Source organism: Elephantulus edwardii, unplaced genomic scaffold (assembly GCF_000299155.1).
Source record: "Elephantulus edwardii isolate Elephantulus edwardi_28Jun2011 unplaced genomic scaffold, EleEdw1.0 scaffold00056, whole genome shotgun sequence".
NCBI classification, from domain to species: domain Eukaryota; kingdom Metazoa; phylum Chordata; class Mammalia; order Macroscelidea; family Macroscelididae; genus Elephantulus; species Elephantulus edwardii.
The window spans coordinates 16,519,232-16,537,852 of NW_006399806.1; positions in this window are offsets into that span (position 1 = coordinate 16,519,232).

The following is an 18,621-nucleotide window of genomic DNA, read 5'->3' on the forward strand; positions in this document are numbered from 1 at the left end:
TGGCTAACATGTTGGAGTTGTACAGCTGTCTCTGGGCACATCATCCTTCAAGATTTCAAGACTATAGTGAATTTTGCTTCACACTGGCCACATCTGTCCTGTCCTCTGCCAACAACCACTTCCTAGACTGATAAGACACAATCTCCAGCCAAGTGAGCTATTCAAGGCTCCTCATCTGAAGTCAGTAGAAACTGGTTGGGTGTCCTACCCATCAATAGACACTTTTGGGCCAGATAGCTTATCTCTACCCACAAAGCCAAAAAAAAAAAGCTACAGCATTTCTGAGCCAAGAGATAACTACAAAATAGTCCAAAATCAACAAGATAAGGTGGAACAAAAAGTGACAAAAATATAGATCAGGAAAGTTTTTTCAGAGAAGGAAAGTTTATTGCAACTTCCTGACAAGGAATTTAAAGAATGGCATTTTACTAAAAATATAATCAAGAATTAACAAAATATGTACAACATGAATCAAATTAGAGCAAATTAGGCTGAGTGGCACAAGTCACTGTAATTTTATTAACTGACTTGTGCCACTCAGCCTAATTTGTTCTAATTTGATTCATGTTGTACATATTTTGTTAATTCTTGACTTTAGGCTGATAGTGCAACTCCTTATTCACTGGGCCACGAAATCTCCCTGAATTATGCTATGAGACCCCTAATATAAAAAGCCAAAAATCAATTTACACACAGAAAGAATCAATCTTGGATGTTTAACAGAGATCAGAGAAGTGATGTAAAAAATAGAAAAACAACCATTTTTTCCAAAGTACATAAAAAATTGATATACATATAAATATTACACATACAACTTTTAAAAGTGAGAGTAAACCTTCCTGGTATTTTCATCTCTACAGTTTAGCTACAAATTGAAACTGTCAGGGGAATGGGAAAAAAGAGGGGAGAAAGGCATCATCAATGACAAACACAGACACACACACACAATATTGACAAAGGACTAATCTGACATTGAATTATTCTCTAAAATTTATAGAAAACTCAGTAAGAAAAAGGCAAACACATTATCTATTATATAGGTGCAAATTAAAGCAATTAGATGTTAGCTTACCCCAACCACAATACTAAAGTTCAATAAGGCAGTCAACAAATACTGGTGATGTTATGGAGAGATTAGAATTCTTAAACACTGTTGAGAATGTAAATGAAGGAATAACTATCAAAAGCAGTCAACCACTTCCTTAAACATTTGGAAATAGAAATAGGGTTTGATCCAACAATCCCAGTACTAGGTATGCGTTGTTATTGTTGTTCTGTACCATTAAGTCAAAATTCGTATCTAATGGTTCAGCTGCCTGTAGGTTTTCTGAGGCAGTAAACTGCAGGTAGGAGATTACCCATCTTTCTCCCATGGAGCAGCTGGTAGATCTGAACCACATGCCTTTGGGATGGCAGCGCCACTCTTTACTACTAGTTCACCAGAGCTCCCTACTAGGCGTATTGTTGTTTTGTTGTTATGTGCCGTCGAGTCGCCTGCGACTCATAGCGACCCTATACTAGGTGTATAGTCTGAAAAATAAAAGCTGCAACATGAACAGACATATACACACACCTAAGAGTACTGAATGTCCCATAGGTTGACAAAAGAACAAACAAGTCTGTCTTAGAGAAAATGCAACCAGGGTAACTTTAGAAGCAAGGAGAATGAAATTCATCTGACATATTTCAGGCATGTTATTAGGAGGGGCCAGGAAAGGACACCGGGGTTGAAAAGGTGGACAATCAGTGAAGGGGAAGACCCTCAAAGAGTTGAACTGGCACAGTGACTGTAATCATAGACTACAGTATAGCAGAGATCATGCAGATGGCACAAATTAGGACAGGGTTCAGATCTGTTGTTTATAGAGTCATTGTGAGTCATAGGCAACTCAATGTTCATTACAATAACAACAATAACAATGTTTATTACAGCATTACTTAGAATAGCAAAGAGATGGAAACAACCCAGTGTTTATCGGGAGATGACTGTCTAAAGAAACTATGGTACACTCACACAATGGAGTACTTTGCAACATTACAGAACAAAAAAGAATCCACCCTATATAGGGCTGAGTCTAGATGATAATTTATTGAGTAAAACAAGCCTATCACAAAAGGACAAATATTATACAAGGTCACCTTTTTTTAAAAAAAAAAAGTCAAAATTATAAAAAGCTGAAGAAAGTTTTATAGACAGATAGTTTGGATAGTTTCCAGGGGTGGGAAAGGGCAGAGAGGGAAGTAAAATTAGTAAAAAGAGAATGCACACATTAATACAGGTGAAGGAAAAGCCATATACAAAAAGAGAAATACCATTGTGTTGTTGTGTACTATCAAGTCAGAACTGATCTTCCCGCTGGTTTTCAGAGGCAGTTAATTGTACGAGAGGAGATTGCCCATCCTTCTCCTGTGAAGCACTTGGTGACCTTGAACCATATGCCTTCAGGATTGCAGCGCAGCTCCTTATCAGGAGGCCACCAAAGCCTCCTAGATTATGTGTAGTCATATATATTTACATTATTTGGAATAACATGTTGCTAGATATACAGAGTTTCTTGAATGAAAACCTACTAAAATCTGAAGTTATTAAAAAAATAAACCTCATATCCTGAGAACCAACTCAACAATAAAAATGTTAAATGTAAAAACTAAAAAATAAAAATGTCAAATGCTACAATCTTAATCATGCATTGTTATGGGCTTGATTACAGATAACAGAGAACTAGAAGGGTCTCATAAGAGAGCACTGTAGCAAAGCATGCATTGGTTTTGGAGGTGCTAATAGCAATGGTCCTCACTTGTAATTGTAAAGTACAAGAAAATAATACGATATTTTTTAATAAGAAATGAAACCTATAGGCAATAAACTTAAGAAAACTAGATATAAAATGCGTAGTCACATCTTGATCTTGCTGTGAAACAAAGGTGAATGTTAAACAGCCAAATGTTAAATAATCAGCTTTGACATAGATGCAGCACCAGGGCTGAAGTGTTAAGAGCTCTCCCGAGACTAGTGAACTGATTAAACTCGAACTTATATTCCTGTTTTCTTACTCTCACTTATAGGGAGCTACTGTGGCTCTACCACTGTAAAGGAGCTGTGCTGCCAAGCCAAAGGCATAGTGTTCGAACCCACCAGTTGCTCTGCAAGAGAAAGGTGGTCAATTTCCTCCCATGCGATTTACAGCCTCTATAAACCTTCCAGAAGATCAGTTCATCTCTCGGAAGGTCTTTCTCTCTTTCACGGACGCTACTTTTTTTCAAGTCTATTTTTACATGTTGTTCGAAGTTGAGTTGCAATCAACTTACAGCTGACTCTCCAGAGGATTTTCAGAGATTGCACAGCAACCAGAAAAAGACTTCTCTTTATTCCATGGATGGATCCCAGCTTGTGAATTCAGCTACAAGCCAACGCCTTTGGATTGTGCAGTGCCTCTACCCAATTCCTTAGGCCATCAGACCTCCCTGTATTTTTCACCTGCTGTAGTGTGCCTTGGAGATGAAGCCAACTCACAGCTGAGCCTTCAGCAGGTTTTCAGAGGCAGTGAACCACAGGGGAGGAGATTGTCCAGCCTTCTACGAAGCGGCTGGTGGATTCAAATCCACTATATGCCTTTGGGCTTGCAGCGCAGATTCTTACCACTATGCAACCTGAGCTCCTGATTCTTTTCACCTATTGTTGTTGTTTTGTGCCCTCAAGTTGCTTGTAACTCATACCAACCCTCTGAAACCCTTCTCTATCCTGACAGCTCTGAACCCTGAGCCAATTTCATCGTCTCTGAAACACCTACTCCATTACCCCAGTCACTGAGTCAATACATCTCATCAAGGGTCTTCCTTTCTCTTGTGTTGTCCCTCTACCCTTCCAAGCATGTGCATGGATGGCATATTCAATACTCTTCTCCAGCACCACAACTCAAAGGCATTCTTCTTGTTTAATTATCCTTAGTCATTGTCCAGTTCTCTGATGCATTACAAGTAATTGCGAAGACCATGGCCTGGACCAGACACATCTTAGTCTCTAGACTGCCACTGTTGCTCTTCAGTACTCTGGAGAGGTCCCTGACCGCAGACTTTCCCAATGCAATTTGTCTTTTGACAAATTGGCTGCTGGCACCAAGAGTGTTGACTGTGGAGCCAAGCAAGCTGGAGCTGTTAACAATCTCAGTCTCTTCACCATCTATTATGATCCTGCCAACTGGCCTAGGGGTGAGAATCTTTGTTTACTTGATGTTGAGCTTCAATCAATCCTTGTTTTCACCTGAAAGTAAATAAAAATGTTAGCTTAAGTGCATCACTATCCAAAAACACCACAAGGTGGAGGTGTTACTCCATTTAAATGTTTGTGCTTTTGTTAGTTAAACTGAAATTGCTTCTGAGAGTTTAATGTGTTTTTCTTTGTTTAGAAAGAATGTTTCAAGATTATCTGTGTTCCTAAATTAAATTAGAATAAAAATATCTAGGCAATGAATTTAAACAGATATTTCCACTTAAAACTTTGTGGAGTGCATATGAGTTAAATCTGTCCTATCTATACACATTTGTGTTTTGTAATTGTGAGGGTATGAGTATGTTATTTTCTATTACATTAATGAGCAGACAATCTGTATGATACTTTTCTGTGCTAATTGTCTTTTTCTTATTAATCTGTATCTCGTTCCTGATAACTTGGAGCAAAGTAATCAAAGGATCAGCACCTCAAAACCTCTTATTTCTTCAGGAGGAAAATGTCTGATATATTGTTTCCATATAGATTCTGGACTGGGGATTCTGTGGGGCAATTATACTGTTTATAAACCATTATGAGTTAGAATTTACTCAACAACATACAAGAGCAATCCTAGTGTTAATGGACAAAGGAGTCCTTCCCAAAGCCAGAGAGTTAGAGACCAGACAAAATTGTTTTTTAATCCATGTATTTATCATCAGGCCTGGGGAAGCAGGGGCATCATTCCACAAAGATCTGCCTCTGCCCCTTTCAGGGGTCAAGCAGTATTGAAAAACAGTTATGATTCTCAGTACACAATTTGGGCTCCATGGTTACTGAGCTTTCTCTGTTACATTTTTACTGGAACAAAGTTTTCATTTTTAACACAGTCTATGCAGGAATCAGCAGTATTCTAGTCGGTTTCCACCTGGTTGTTGAGTGCTAATGATCTCTTTTCCCGTGGTTACACAAAGACTACCAACTTGTCTGCTCTTGCTGGTTTGTCCTAGAGACAAGCAGAACTTCTTAGCTGCTTATCTTTAAGAACAGTGACTTTCATGTGTTGTTTTGTCAAGTTGTGTATGACTCATGGGGGACCCCTGCACAACAGATCTGAATTCAGTCCTATCCTGTGCCATCCTCATCATCTCTTGACACACTTGAGCCCATTGCTGCTATCACTGTGCTAATTCAGCTCATTGATGGTCCCTCTCTTTGGCTGAACCTCCACCCCTACCAGCATGATGTCCCCTTTCCAAGGAATAGCCTCTCCTAGCATGCCCAGTGCAGTTGAGATGAAGCATTCCCATCCTTGCTTCCAAGGAGCACTCTGGTTTCACTTTTTTCCAGACATGTATCTCTGTCTGTTCTTTAACAGTCATGAGATACTCAGCACTCTTTTCCAGCATCATAGTTCAAAGGTATCAATTCTATGCTTGTCTTCTTCATTCACTGTCCGGTTCTTACATGCAGAGCAGCTTGGAGAAATGCTAGAATAAGGCAAATTTTAGTCATTAGATTGGTATCATTGCTCTTCAGAACTTTGATGAGGTCCTTGACAGCAGTCTTTCCCCTAGACAGTGCTTTTGTATTATAATTAAAAGGTTAAGAGGTTTTTATTTAGTCAAAGTTTCTATATCACTTTAACTTTATTTTATGTTGTTGTGTACCATCCAGTCAGAACCAACCCAAAGCTGACCCTCCGCAAGTTTTCAGAGGCAGTTAATCACTCAGAAGGAGATTACGCATCCTTCTCTCGCAAAACAAGTGGTGGATTCAAACTGTGTTCCTAGGGATTGCAGCACAGCTTCTTCCCACTAGGCGACCAGAGCTTACTTATGCAGCATAAATTGAAATTAAACCTGAACTCTCTTGAAAGCTAGCATTTACAAGTATCTAACAGTGTCTGACACACACTGGCTGCAGAACATTTACAAAATTAAGTGTACATGAGTGTGTATTTCTGCATTTATTTGTTCTATAATATCTCTGAATACGATTCTTTCTGTTCCTATAATTCCTTGTTGTTGTTGTTTTGTGTCATCAAGTCACCTGCGACTCATAGCGACCCTATGTACAAGCCTAAACCCTGCTCTATCCTGTGCCAATCTCGCTGTCTCTGACACACCTGCCCCCATTACCCTAGTCATTGAGTCAATCCACCTCGTAGAGCGTCATCCTCTCCTGTGCTGTCCTTCCACCCTCCCAAACATGGCGTTCCTCTCCAAAGATTGGTCCCTCCTTGCAACATGTCCTAAGTATGTCAGATGAAGCTTCAGAATTCTTGCCTCCAAGGAGCAGCCTGGTTTCACCCTCTCTGGGTTGAACCTGTTAATTCTCTTAGCAGTCCATGGTATATTCAATACTCCTCTCCCACACAACAGCTCAAAGGCATCAATTCTCCCTCTACTATCCCTAGTCATTGTCCAGCTCTCTGATGCATACAAAGTGATTGCAGAGACCATGGCCTGTATCAGGTACACCTTAGTCTCCAGACTGATATCATTGTTCTTCAGTACTTTGGAGAGGTCTCTAACAGCAGACTTTCCCATAGCAATAATTCCTTATCTCTTCTATTTTCCCATTAAAAAAATAACAAAACACTGAATCAAAAGCACAAAACAATACTGTATGGCACAGATATCTGATAGTACATAACCAGATGCACTGTGATCGGGTCCATTCTGACTAGTGGGAACTGCTACGTGGCGTTCTGAAGATACCATTAAGGGAAGAGCTGGTCCACTTCCATGCTCCATGCCATTTTTTTTTCTTTCCTCCCTTTGCTTCACTCTCCAACAATAACTAATGGTCTGCTTTATTAAATTTGTTGTTAACCGAATCAGGAAGTTTTATAAGACATATAGATAAATAAAGGGAGAGCTCTCAAGATCATTTTTATCCTATTTTCTAATTCATTTGATGTTCGCTATTTAATATTCTTTTATGATCCTTGAGAAATGAGAAAAGTAGAACAGGGAGTAAGATAGAAATTTCTGTTTGTATGGAATATTTGTTTCCCCTGTGAAAAAGTTTGACAAAAAACTTGACTGTTGATTGATAAGATTTATTGATTCTGGTCTCCTGTAGACTTAAATTACCGAGTTCCACTACCAAATATATGAAATGCTTTCTCTTAAGAAAGAAATTATGGTTTCAAAATTTTATATTTTTAAATATTCTTTTTTCAGAATGGTATTATGAAATTAGGGCTCTACTGTAGCACTTTGAGTTTCAAAAAGCATAAAGTACTCTCATTTAGGTAGTTAACCTATCAGGTAATTTAGTTACTTCCCTTTTAAAGATTTTTCTTCTAACACCTTTTAAGTACCTACAGGGCCCACCATCCTATTGTAGGTTTGTAAAGCTTTAATAAAGAAGAAGACTCCATTCAGACTTAAACCAGAGGAGTCGCCATCATGTTGATTCCACGTGTTTGATTCTCATGTGTCAAAGTAAACAAGGCTTCCAAGGATTTTCAGTGACTGGTTTTCAAAAGTAGATCTCCAGCCTTTCTTCTGAGATGCCTGTGGATGAACTGCCGCCTTCCAATAGCAGCCAAGAGAGTTAACCATTTGTCCACTCAGAAGCTTTGAACATACAGCTCACTTACTCAGTCATTGCCATTGAGGTAGAACTGACTCAGAGCAGAACCTCTATCCAGTGAGTTTTCAGAGTCTTTAGTGAATGGCTCAACAGGAGATTGGCCGATTTCTCCTGTGGAGCAGCTGGTGGGTTCCAGCCACCTGCTTTTGGACTCGAAAGGCTATCAGAGTTCCCACTACACATGCAGTTACTGGCCCTATTTTTTTTCCCTAGGCCCTGTTTGTCTTTAACATATCCCATTCCACCTAGCTTTATGCTAATGGTTCTTAAATATCTGTCACATAAATGAATGAGTGGAAAATCATGAATGAGCACATTTCGATACAGATAGTATTACAGTTCATCCTTATTTAATTCCATAGATTTCTGATTTTCATCCACAACCAATAATGAAATAACTGGTATTATATATGATTCTCCTTCCTGGACTGAACAGTCAAAAAAGGGCAATTATCAGCCTCATACAGAAGTTCTTAAATTCAGCTCTGGCTAAGTAAAATTTTTACAGCTACCGGAATCTGAAAACCTGAGGCAGCATTTAATTAGAAAAACAAAGAGAATCTATTGTTACCGACTTTTAAAAAGAAGGTGGTATTCAACACACATATGTTGAACATAAAAATAGGTTGTTAGACAGATGTAGTTGTTTGTTGGTAGGTGTCATCAAATTGACCCCAACACATAGTGACCCTATTTAAAAAAGATATTTTAATGAATGAAATAAAACTGGATGGAAAATTTAATTCTCTATGAATTAATTTTTTAAAAGAGTTAATAGAACTTCTGATAGCTTAATCTATACCAAGTTGCCTTGACTGAGAGACTACATCAAGAATACAAACTTGCCCAATGCAATACTACTCCTGATTCTCTGACTGCTGGTTCCAAAGTGATAATTGATCAAAGCAAGATGAAATCATTGAGAGATTCAATCCTTTCTCCATCTATCATAGTGCTGAATCTTCCTCCTGCAGTGAGGAACTTTGTATTCTTGATGCTGAGATGTAATCCATATCAAAGTCTGTATGTAGTCCTTGATCTTCAAAAATATTTCATATATTCCTCACTAGTATACAAAGTTATCTGTGTATCACAGGTTCTGATGGAACCTTCAATCCTGGTACCACATTCTTTATCATAGAGTCCAGCTTTGCAAATTATTTGCTCAGTATATAGCTTGAATAAGTACAAACAAAGGACACAACCCTAATGCACACACTGATTTTAAGCCATACAGTGTTCACTTGCTTTAGATGGACAATGGCTTCTTGGTCTAGGTATAGATTTCATATTAGCATAATTAAGTGTTCTGGGATTCCCATTCTTTGGAGTGTTAGCCATAATTTTTTATGACCCACACAATCAGATATTTCTGCATAGTTGATAAAATACAAATAAACATTCTTCTGGTATTTTTTACTTTCATCCAGGTACCATTTTACATCAGCAATGGTAACACTGGTTCTGTGGCCTCTTCTCACCCTAATTTTTGGCAGTTACCTGTAAATGTACTGTTGTAGCTATTTTTCAATTATCTTCTACAGTATTTTGCTTGCATTAATAATACTGTTCATTAATTTCCACATTCTATTAGTTCAATATTCAATATTTCTTTTGAATGGAGACAAATATGGATCTCTTCCAGTCAGCCAGCCAGGTAGCTGACTACATTTTCCAGCATAAACTGGCGAACACATCCAGAGCTGCATCTGTTAGTTGAAACGTGTCAGTTGGTATTCCATCGATTCCCAGGGCCATATATTTTGTCAATGCTTTCAGCACAGCTTGAACTTCTTCATTAACATTGCCTATTGTTCATAAGGTGGTTGTTGTTATGTGCCATCAAGTCACTTGTGACTCATAGTGATTCTATGTACAAAAGCCCTAAACCCTACTCTATCCTGTGCCAAACTTACCATCTCTGACATGCTTATCCCCATTGCCCCAGTGATTGAATCAACCCTTCTTATTGAGGGTCTTACTCTCCTGTGCTGTCCTTCCACCCTCACAAACATGGTATTCCTCTCCAAGGACCAATTCCTTCTTGTAACGTGTCCAAAGTATATCAAACGAAGTTTCAGAACCCTTGCCTGCAAGAAGCAACCTGGTTTCACCTTCTCCAGGATGAACCTGTTTGTTCTCCTAGCAGTCCATGGAATATTCAACACTCTTCCCCAGCACTATAGCTTAAATGCATCAATTATCCTTCTGTCATCCATAGTCACTGTCCAACTCTCTGATACATAACAAGCAATTGCAAAGACTATGGCCTGGATCAGGCGCACCTTAGTCTCCAGACTGACATCATTGTTCTTCAGCACATTGGAGAGGTCCCTGACAGCTGACTTTCCCAGTACAACTCATCTCTTGATTTCCTTGCTTCTGGTACCAAGAGTGTTGGTTCTGGATCCAAGCAAACTAAAACTGTTAACAATCTCAATCGCTTCACCATCCATAATGTTGCTGCCAATAGGTCCAGTGGTCAGAATCTTTGTTTTCTTGATGTTGAGCTTCAATCCGTATTGAAGGCTACAGTCCTTGATCTTCTACAACAAGTGCTTCAGGTACTCATCAGTTTCAGCAAGCAGGGCTGTGTCATCTGCATAAAGCAGATTGTTGATGAAATCTTCCTTCAATTCCTCCTCCTACATCCCAGCCTCCTGGATAATCTGTTCTGCATATAGAATGAAAAGGTATGGAGACAGAATACAACCCTGGCGTACACCCTTCCTAATTTTGAACCATGCAGTGTCTCCTTGCTCTGTTCCGAGGACTGCCTCCTGGTTCAAGTATGTTATTGTTGTTATGTGCTGTTGAGTCATTTGCAACTCATAGTGACCCTATGTACAACAGCCCTAAACCCTGCTCTGTCCTCTGCCAATCTCACTGTCTCTGACACACCCACCCCGATTACCCCAGTCACTGAATCAATCCATCTCATAGAGGATCTTCCCCTCCTGCGCTGTCCCTTCACCTTCCCAAGCATGACGTCCCTCTCCAAGGACCGGACCCTCCTTGCAACATGTCTAAAGTGTGTCAGACAAAGCCTCGGAATCCTTGCCTCCAAGGAGCAGCCCGGTTTAACCCTCTCCGGGATGAACCTGTTTGTTTTCTTAGCAGTCCATGGTACATTCAATACTCTTCTCCAACACCACAGCTCAAAGGCATCAATTCTCCTTCTATCCTTCCTGGTCATTGTCCAACTCTGTGACACATAACAACTGATTGCAAAGACCATGGCCTGTATCAAGTGCACCTTAGTCTCTAGAGTGGCACCATTGCCCTTCAGTACTTTGGATAGGTCCCTTACAGCAGACTTTCCTATCACACTACGTCTTTTAATTTCCTGGCTGCTGGTGCCAAGAGTGTTGACTATGGAGCCAAGCAAATGAAATGGTTCAAGTATAGGTTTCACATAAGCACAATCAAGTGTTCTGGGATTTCCATTCTTCTTCGAGTCAGCCACAGTTTGTTGTGATCCACACAGTCAAATGCTTTTGCATAGTTAATGAAACACAGATAGTTCATATGGTACTTCCTGAAATTTTTCTGTGTCAATGACTTCATTCTGATTTAGTGATTCTGCGTACTTCTTTCATCTTCGCTTGATGCTTCTTGGATCATGCAAGATTGTGTTAATAGCATCTCTCAGCATTGCAACTCAAGGCTTGAATTTGTTTTTGTACTTACTAATTGCAAAGCTGGCCTCCTAACCAATCTGGGGAAAGATCAACAAAGTGGATTGTCCTTCACCACAGCCAACCCCTAAACTTAACTAAAGTGTGGGTGATAAACTGACCAATCTTCATAATCTGCTTGTGCAGATAGTAAACTAACCAATCACTAAAAAGATGTGGTCTGACTAATCATTTGGGCAATTACAAGTCCAGGACCAAATAAGCCACATAAAGAAATCCATTGCACAGTAAGGTATATCCTATCTTATCAATAAGTTCTAGCCATTATGATTTGGAAAACATAGTTTATACAATTCTATTACTTCTTTCACCAGTCTCTTGCTTAGAACATGCACAATCTTGCTCATTTATTTAGATTCTTCATTACATTGTCTCCATACCAAAGGGAGCTCTGATGGCCTGGTGGCAAGAAGCCATGCTGCAATCCCAAAAGCACGCTGTTCAGATCCCACCATCTGCTCCATGGGAGGCTGGACAATCTCCTCTCATAAGATTAACTGACTTTGAAAACCTGCTGGAGGTCAGCTATTGGTCAGCTCTGCCTCTACAGCACACAACAACAACATTCTGAAGCATCACCTCATGGTCTATCAGTGGAATCTATTATCCCCATTCTCTCTTATTTTATACTCTATTCATCTCAAAAATCTCAAATTATTTATTTCATAATGTTCAACCTTTGTAGCAGAGTAGGGATACCTGTGGTGGGGGGGGGGGATGTTGTGTGTAATTCCAGTGAACTCTGGTGGCTTAGTCATAAGACGTTGTGCTGTCAACCCAAAGGCAAGTGATTCAAATATACCAGCTATGAACCAAATCTATCTGCAGGAGAAAGATAGGCAATCTCCTCCCATGTGATTTACAACCTGTAAAAACTTGCTGTAGGGTCAGCTGTGAATCAGTTCCAGCTTAATTGTACATAAACCATGCATAACCCCACTGTCATCAAGTCGATTTCTACTCATAGCGACCCTCCATTGGATTTCCAAGGCTGGAAATCTTTACAGGACTTGTAAAAATAGCGTAGGCAACATAGGGATGGTCAAGTGTGATCTCCACTCACTTCACAAGAAGGAAACTTGTCCCCATCAAGAACATCAAAACCAATTCCCTTAAGGTCACCACATGCCCCAATGCCCCCACACCTACTGCTAATTCCTACATAAATCTTGCTGTTCCACTGGGTCTAAAATCCATTGCAATAGCTACAAAGACCTCACAGAACCTTTGATGGTGCTCTTGTGCAGGTCTAAGTTTAACTGGTAGAAGAATCTCTGTGCCATTCGGCACTTCTTCCCCTTTGCTGGAAATGAGATTCTCAATTTCTGCCATTGAACCTTCCCAATTTAAATCTGGTGGAATGCTCAAACCAGCCAAGCCTCTCATGGATAGACTTGGCATATCCTATTTGCATGTTCCTTCCCATGCAAGTGGTGAAAGTCAAAGGCTATGGCCTAGGAAAGCCATTTGAACAATAACCTACTGGAGAATTCATACTGCTGCCCTTTTGATTAGCAGTGTAATATGTTATATGTCCCCAGGGAAAGAAAGAAAGAAAGGGGGGGAGGGAGGGAGGGAGGGAGGAGAGAGAGAGAGAGAGAGAATTGATAGATAGATGTCTCTATGTATGTTTTTCTCTGTCATTGAGTGGAAACAGACTCCTAACTGACTCTAAGGTAACTTTTAAGAGGCTATAAACAGTGTAAGAGGACACTGCCCATCTTTTTCTTGCAGAACTGGTAGATTTGAGCCACTTATCTCTGGGTTGGCATCACTACTTCTTATCCAGTAGGTCACCACAGTTCCCGATGTGTATACATGTATGTGTATTGGAGAAGAGATTGAAATTCTCAACAGCTTCATCTTGCTTGTATCCACAACTAACACCCTTGGTGCCAACAGTCAGGAAATAAAGTGACACATGTATTTTTGTTGTTGTTATGTGCTGTCGAGTTGCCTGCAACTCATAGAGACTCTATATACAAAAGTCTTAAATCCTGCTCTGTCCTGTGCCAATCTCACTGTCTTCAACACACCCACACCCACCACCCCAGTCACTGAATCAATCCACCTCATTGAAGGTCTTCCTCTCTTGTGCTGTCCCTCCACCCTCCCACGCATGACATCCTTCTCCAAGGACTGGCCCCTCCTTGCAACATGTCCAAAGTATGTCAGACAATACTTCAGAATCTTTGCCTACAAGGAGCAACCTGGTTTAACCTTCTCCTGGATGAATCTGTTCGTTTTCTTAACAGTCCATGGTATATTCAATACTCTTCTCCAACACCACAGCTCAAAGGCATCAATTCTCCTTCTATTCTCACTAGTCATTGACCAACTCTCTGACACGTAGCACTGGGAAAACCTGTAGTTAGGGAGCTTTCAAAATTATTGAGGAGTAGTGACGTCAGTTTGAAGACTAAGATGCATCTGATTCAGGCTATGGTATTTCCAATTACTATTTCTCTGAGACCTGGACAACGAATAAGGATGACAGAAAAAGAACTGACCTTTGAACTGTGTTGTTGGAGAAAAGCACTAAACATCGCATGGAACGAACAGGTATGTTTTGGAGAGGGTGCAGCTGGAGTGCTTTTTTGGAGGCAAGAATGACGAGGCTTCACCTCACATATTTTGGAAATGTTGCTAGGAGGTGCTATTCCTTAGGGACATGGTGTTGGGAAAGCTGGAGGGTCAGCGAAGGAGAGGAAGATCTTCAACCAGGTGGATTGATACGGTGACTGCTGCAATGGGCTCTTGTGTGTTAGGAAGTGTGATGATGGTACAGGATAGAACAGGGTTTTGATCTTTTGTTCATAATGTCACTATGAGTCATGCTCAATTCAATAGCACCTAACAACAACAACAATTGTCATGTTTGGGTCAACTCAAAGGTGGGTTTTCAGAGGCAATAAATTATATATGAAATAATCTTTCATGGATCATCTGGTGGATTCAAATCACATGCCTTTGGTTTGGCAGCACAACTACTCACCAGTATTAAGTCACTACTATTCCCTTACACACACACACATACACACACATTATCTTGATTCAGGCTTAATTGGCCTGAAAATAAAATGTTCTTGGTAGAGGACCAATATATTAGTATTTTTTTTAAAAAAGCTTCTTAAGAAACTATAAAAAATCACTACTTTTTATTTCAAAAAGGGCTAATTGCTCACCAAAATATGTGGCTACCTCTTCCATGGCATAAAGTTGTCACTGAGAAGTCATTCCTTGGCTCTCTTTATATCAAGATGGAGCCAGGTGATTCATTCCCATTGGGAGAACCGAAATAATGTACATTACTTCTATGAGAAAAAGTTAAGAAGTAAATCGTGTCCTCTTCATTTCTGCTTTCCTCACCTGCTAACAGGATGTAGAAACCCCAAAGATCTGTTGTTGTTATTTTCTGTCAAGTACAACTCAGAGTGACCCTGTAACAAATCCAAATCCTGTCCTATCCTGTACCATCTTCATCATCTCTGACAGACTTGAGCCCATTGCTGCAGCCACTGTCATTAAGGGTCTTCTCTTTTTGCTGACCCTCCACTTTTCCAAGCATGATGTCCCTCTCCAAGGAATAACCAACCTCTCCTGCCAAGAGAATGAATGACTATGTCTTGGGGAGAGTGCAGCCAGAATGCTCTTTGAAGGCAAGAATAATGAGGCTTTGCCTCACATACTTTCGGCATGTTGCTAAGAGGGGATATTCCTTGGAGGACATGATGCTGGGAAGGGTTGGCAAGGGAGAGGAAGACCCTCATCTAGGTAAACTGGCATGGTGCCTGATGCAATAGGCTCTTGTGTGTCAGGAAGTGTGAGGATGGCGCAGGATAGAACTGGGTTCAGATCTTTTGTTCACAGGATCGCTCTGAGGGCACCTAACAACAACAAGCAACATGTCCAAAGTATATGAGGTGAAGCTTCATCAATCCTTGACTCCAAAGAGCATTCTGGCTGCATATTTTCCAAGACCTTTTCTTGCTTGTTCTTTTGGCAGCCCATGAGATATCCTATACTCTTCTTCAACACCATAACTCAGAGGTATCAAATTCTTCTGCCATCTTTATTCTTTGTCCAGCTCTCAGATGCATAACAAGTGACTGAAAAGCCTGTGGTGTGAATTCTAAAACCACAAGATAGAAAGATACTTGACTGATGAGTCGTCATTTGAAAAATGCCTTGATCTGGATACAACTTATCTCTTCAAAAGACTGAGTGAAAACCATTGTGCTAAGCTTCTAAAATTTTGCTGTTTGTTTCATCAGCTAGATTTGCCTTAGTTAATGTAGAAATTAGTACTTTGGAATGAGATGCTGTTTTGATCAAAACCAGAAAAATCGGTTGCTGTCAAGCTGAGTCTGACTAATAGCAACAAAAACCTAAATTGGTAGCATTGCCAAAATTGTCAGGAAGCAATCACCAAAGGAATCATTATCAGAGGCTGAAGAAATGGAATAGTGATAATACGTTTTATAGATATCTTTAGTAACTTGAAAAGCAGACCAAGTGTCTGTGAGCTTGTGGCTCTAGAAAAGTGGTTCCCAAAAGGGAATGATGCCCTTCCTCTCCCCAAGGGAGAGCATGGCAATGTATGTACTCATTTTGGTTGTCAGACTGTGAGGTGCTACTAGCATCTGGAGGGCACAAGCCATGATACTACAGACACTGCAGTGTACAGTTCTCCACACCAAAAAAATTTCCTGTCAGGAATGTCAATACTGCCAAAGTTAAGAAAACCTGATCTAGAAAACAGTGATTTTGGAAAAAGTCAGGAAATAAATGTTGCTCTTTGCTGTTTTCAGCAAATAATACTAGAAAGACAGGAGCTCAGAAAATAGTCTGTTGCAAGTAAATATAAAAAGGATTAGATGAATTTCTGAAATCTAGCAGTTTTTGTAGGTTTTCTTAAAAAATTATTTCTATAGAGAACTATGGTGGCCTGGTGGTAATATATTGTGCTGCAATCCCAAAGGCACCGTTTTAAATCCACCAGATGGTCTGTGGGAGAAGAACAGGCAATCTCCACTCAAGCTATTTACTGTCTCTGAAAATCCACTGGAGGGTCAGCTGTGAGTTGGTTCAGTGATACACTACATGGGTAACAGTGTAAAAACTGTTCAAACAGAACAATGAGTTACTGCATGGTTTAAAATATGGAAAAGGTTATGTGAGGTATTATTTGCTCAGCAACTAATCTGAGAAACTGAAATATCTGAAAAAGGTACCAGGTTGAAGACAACTTATGAATAACCTGTGATATGCAGATGACACAATTCTGTTTGCAGATAACAAAGAAGATTTCAGTCATTTACTGATGAAGCTTAAAAATTAGAGCTGCCAATATGAATGACATTTCAAAATAAAGAAAAATTCACGCAATTGGATTAACAGGCAACATGATGATAAAGAGAAAAGATTGATGATGTCTGGAATTTGCCCTTCCTTGAATCCATAACCAATATCCATGGTAGCAGCAGGTAAGAAATCAAAGTGTGTATTTCATTGGACAAGTCTGCTGCCAAGGATCTCTTTAAAGTCCTAAAGAGAAAGGATGACATTTTGAGGACTAAAATCATCTCATAATTACTTGAAAGTTGGCTAATTACAAAAATACAAAGGAGAATGATTGCCTTTTAATTACGTATTGATAAAGAATATCAAACATACCACAGACAGTTATATCAAATCTACCACAGATGATTAATATCAAATATGCCCCAAAGACAGTTGTCCCTGAAGGAATACAGCCAGAATGCACCTGAGAAACAAGGATGGTGAGACTTCACCTCACAAACCCTGGGCATGTTATAAGGAAGGACTGCCTTCAATATGGATTGAAGCTCAACATCAAGAAAAAAAAAGATTCTCACCACTGGGCTGATTGGCAGCATCATGACAGATGGTGAACACACTGAGATTGTTTTTGTTTTTGTTTTTTTTTTTTTACACTGAGATTGTTAACACCTTTAATTTGCTTGGCTCCACAATCAACACTCTTGGTACTAACAGCCAGGAAATCAAGAGACGAATTGCATTGGGAAAAGTCTGCTAACAGAGACCTCTCCAAAGTACTGAAGAGCAACAATGTCAGTCTGGAGACTGAAATATGCCTGGATTCAGGCCATGATTTTTGCAATTACTTGCTATGCATTGGAAAGCTGGACAGTGACTAGGGATGACAGAAGGAGAATTTATGCCTTTGAGCTGTGGTGCTAGAGAAGAGTATTGAATATACCATGGACTGCTAGAACAAACAAGTTTGTCCTGAAGAGGGTGAAACCAGCCTGCTCTTGTAGGCAAGGATCCTGAAGCTTCACCTGACATACTTCAGATATGTTGCAAAGCGGAATCAGTCCTTGGAAAGGGACGCCATGCTTGGGAGGGTAGAGGGACAGTGTAAAAGAGGAAGACCTTCAATGAGATAGATTGGTTCAGTGACTGTGGTTAAGAGGGTAGGTGTGTCAGAGACAATAAGATTGCCACAGGATAGAGCAGGGTTTAGGGCTGTCACTAGGAGTTGCAGGAGACTTGATGGCATGTAACAACATCCCTAGAAAAAAACAGTAACTGGATTTGGGAACTAAGAACCTATGAAATTTGGAGAAAGATGCATTTATTATGCAAAAAAACTTTTAGTATTAACCTATGATGAGTTTCTAGTACATATGATTCACATGCATCCACCCCTTATCTGTCAGCAGTGGCTTCTATTGCTTGTAGACTATTGTATTCTATTGCTGTAAACTTGTAGACTAAAAAAAGACATGAAAGGCAGGCATGAAAATCTACTCTTCCCAAAATACCTGTCAATAGAAACCCTATGGATCTCAGTGACCCAAAACAAAGACTGGACACTTGCTCATGGTCAGTTAATGACACTTTCATACAGTGAAGGACAAACACTAGCTCTGTTAAGGAACAAGACTATTGTTGAATACTGTCATTAAAGAGGAACCAACTCATAGCTGACCCTTCAGCGGGTTTTCAGAGTTGGTAAATTGCACAGGATGAGACTGCCCATCTTTCCCCCTCGTGGCAGCTGGTGGATTCAAACTGCATGACTTTGGGTTGGTAGCATGACTCCTTACCACTAGGCCATCA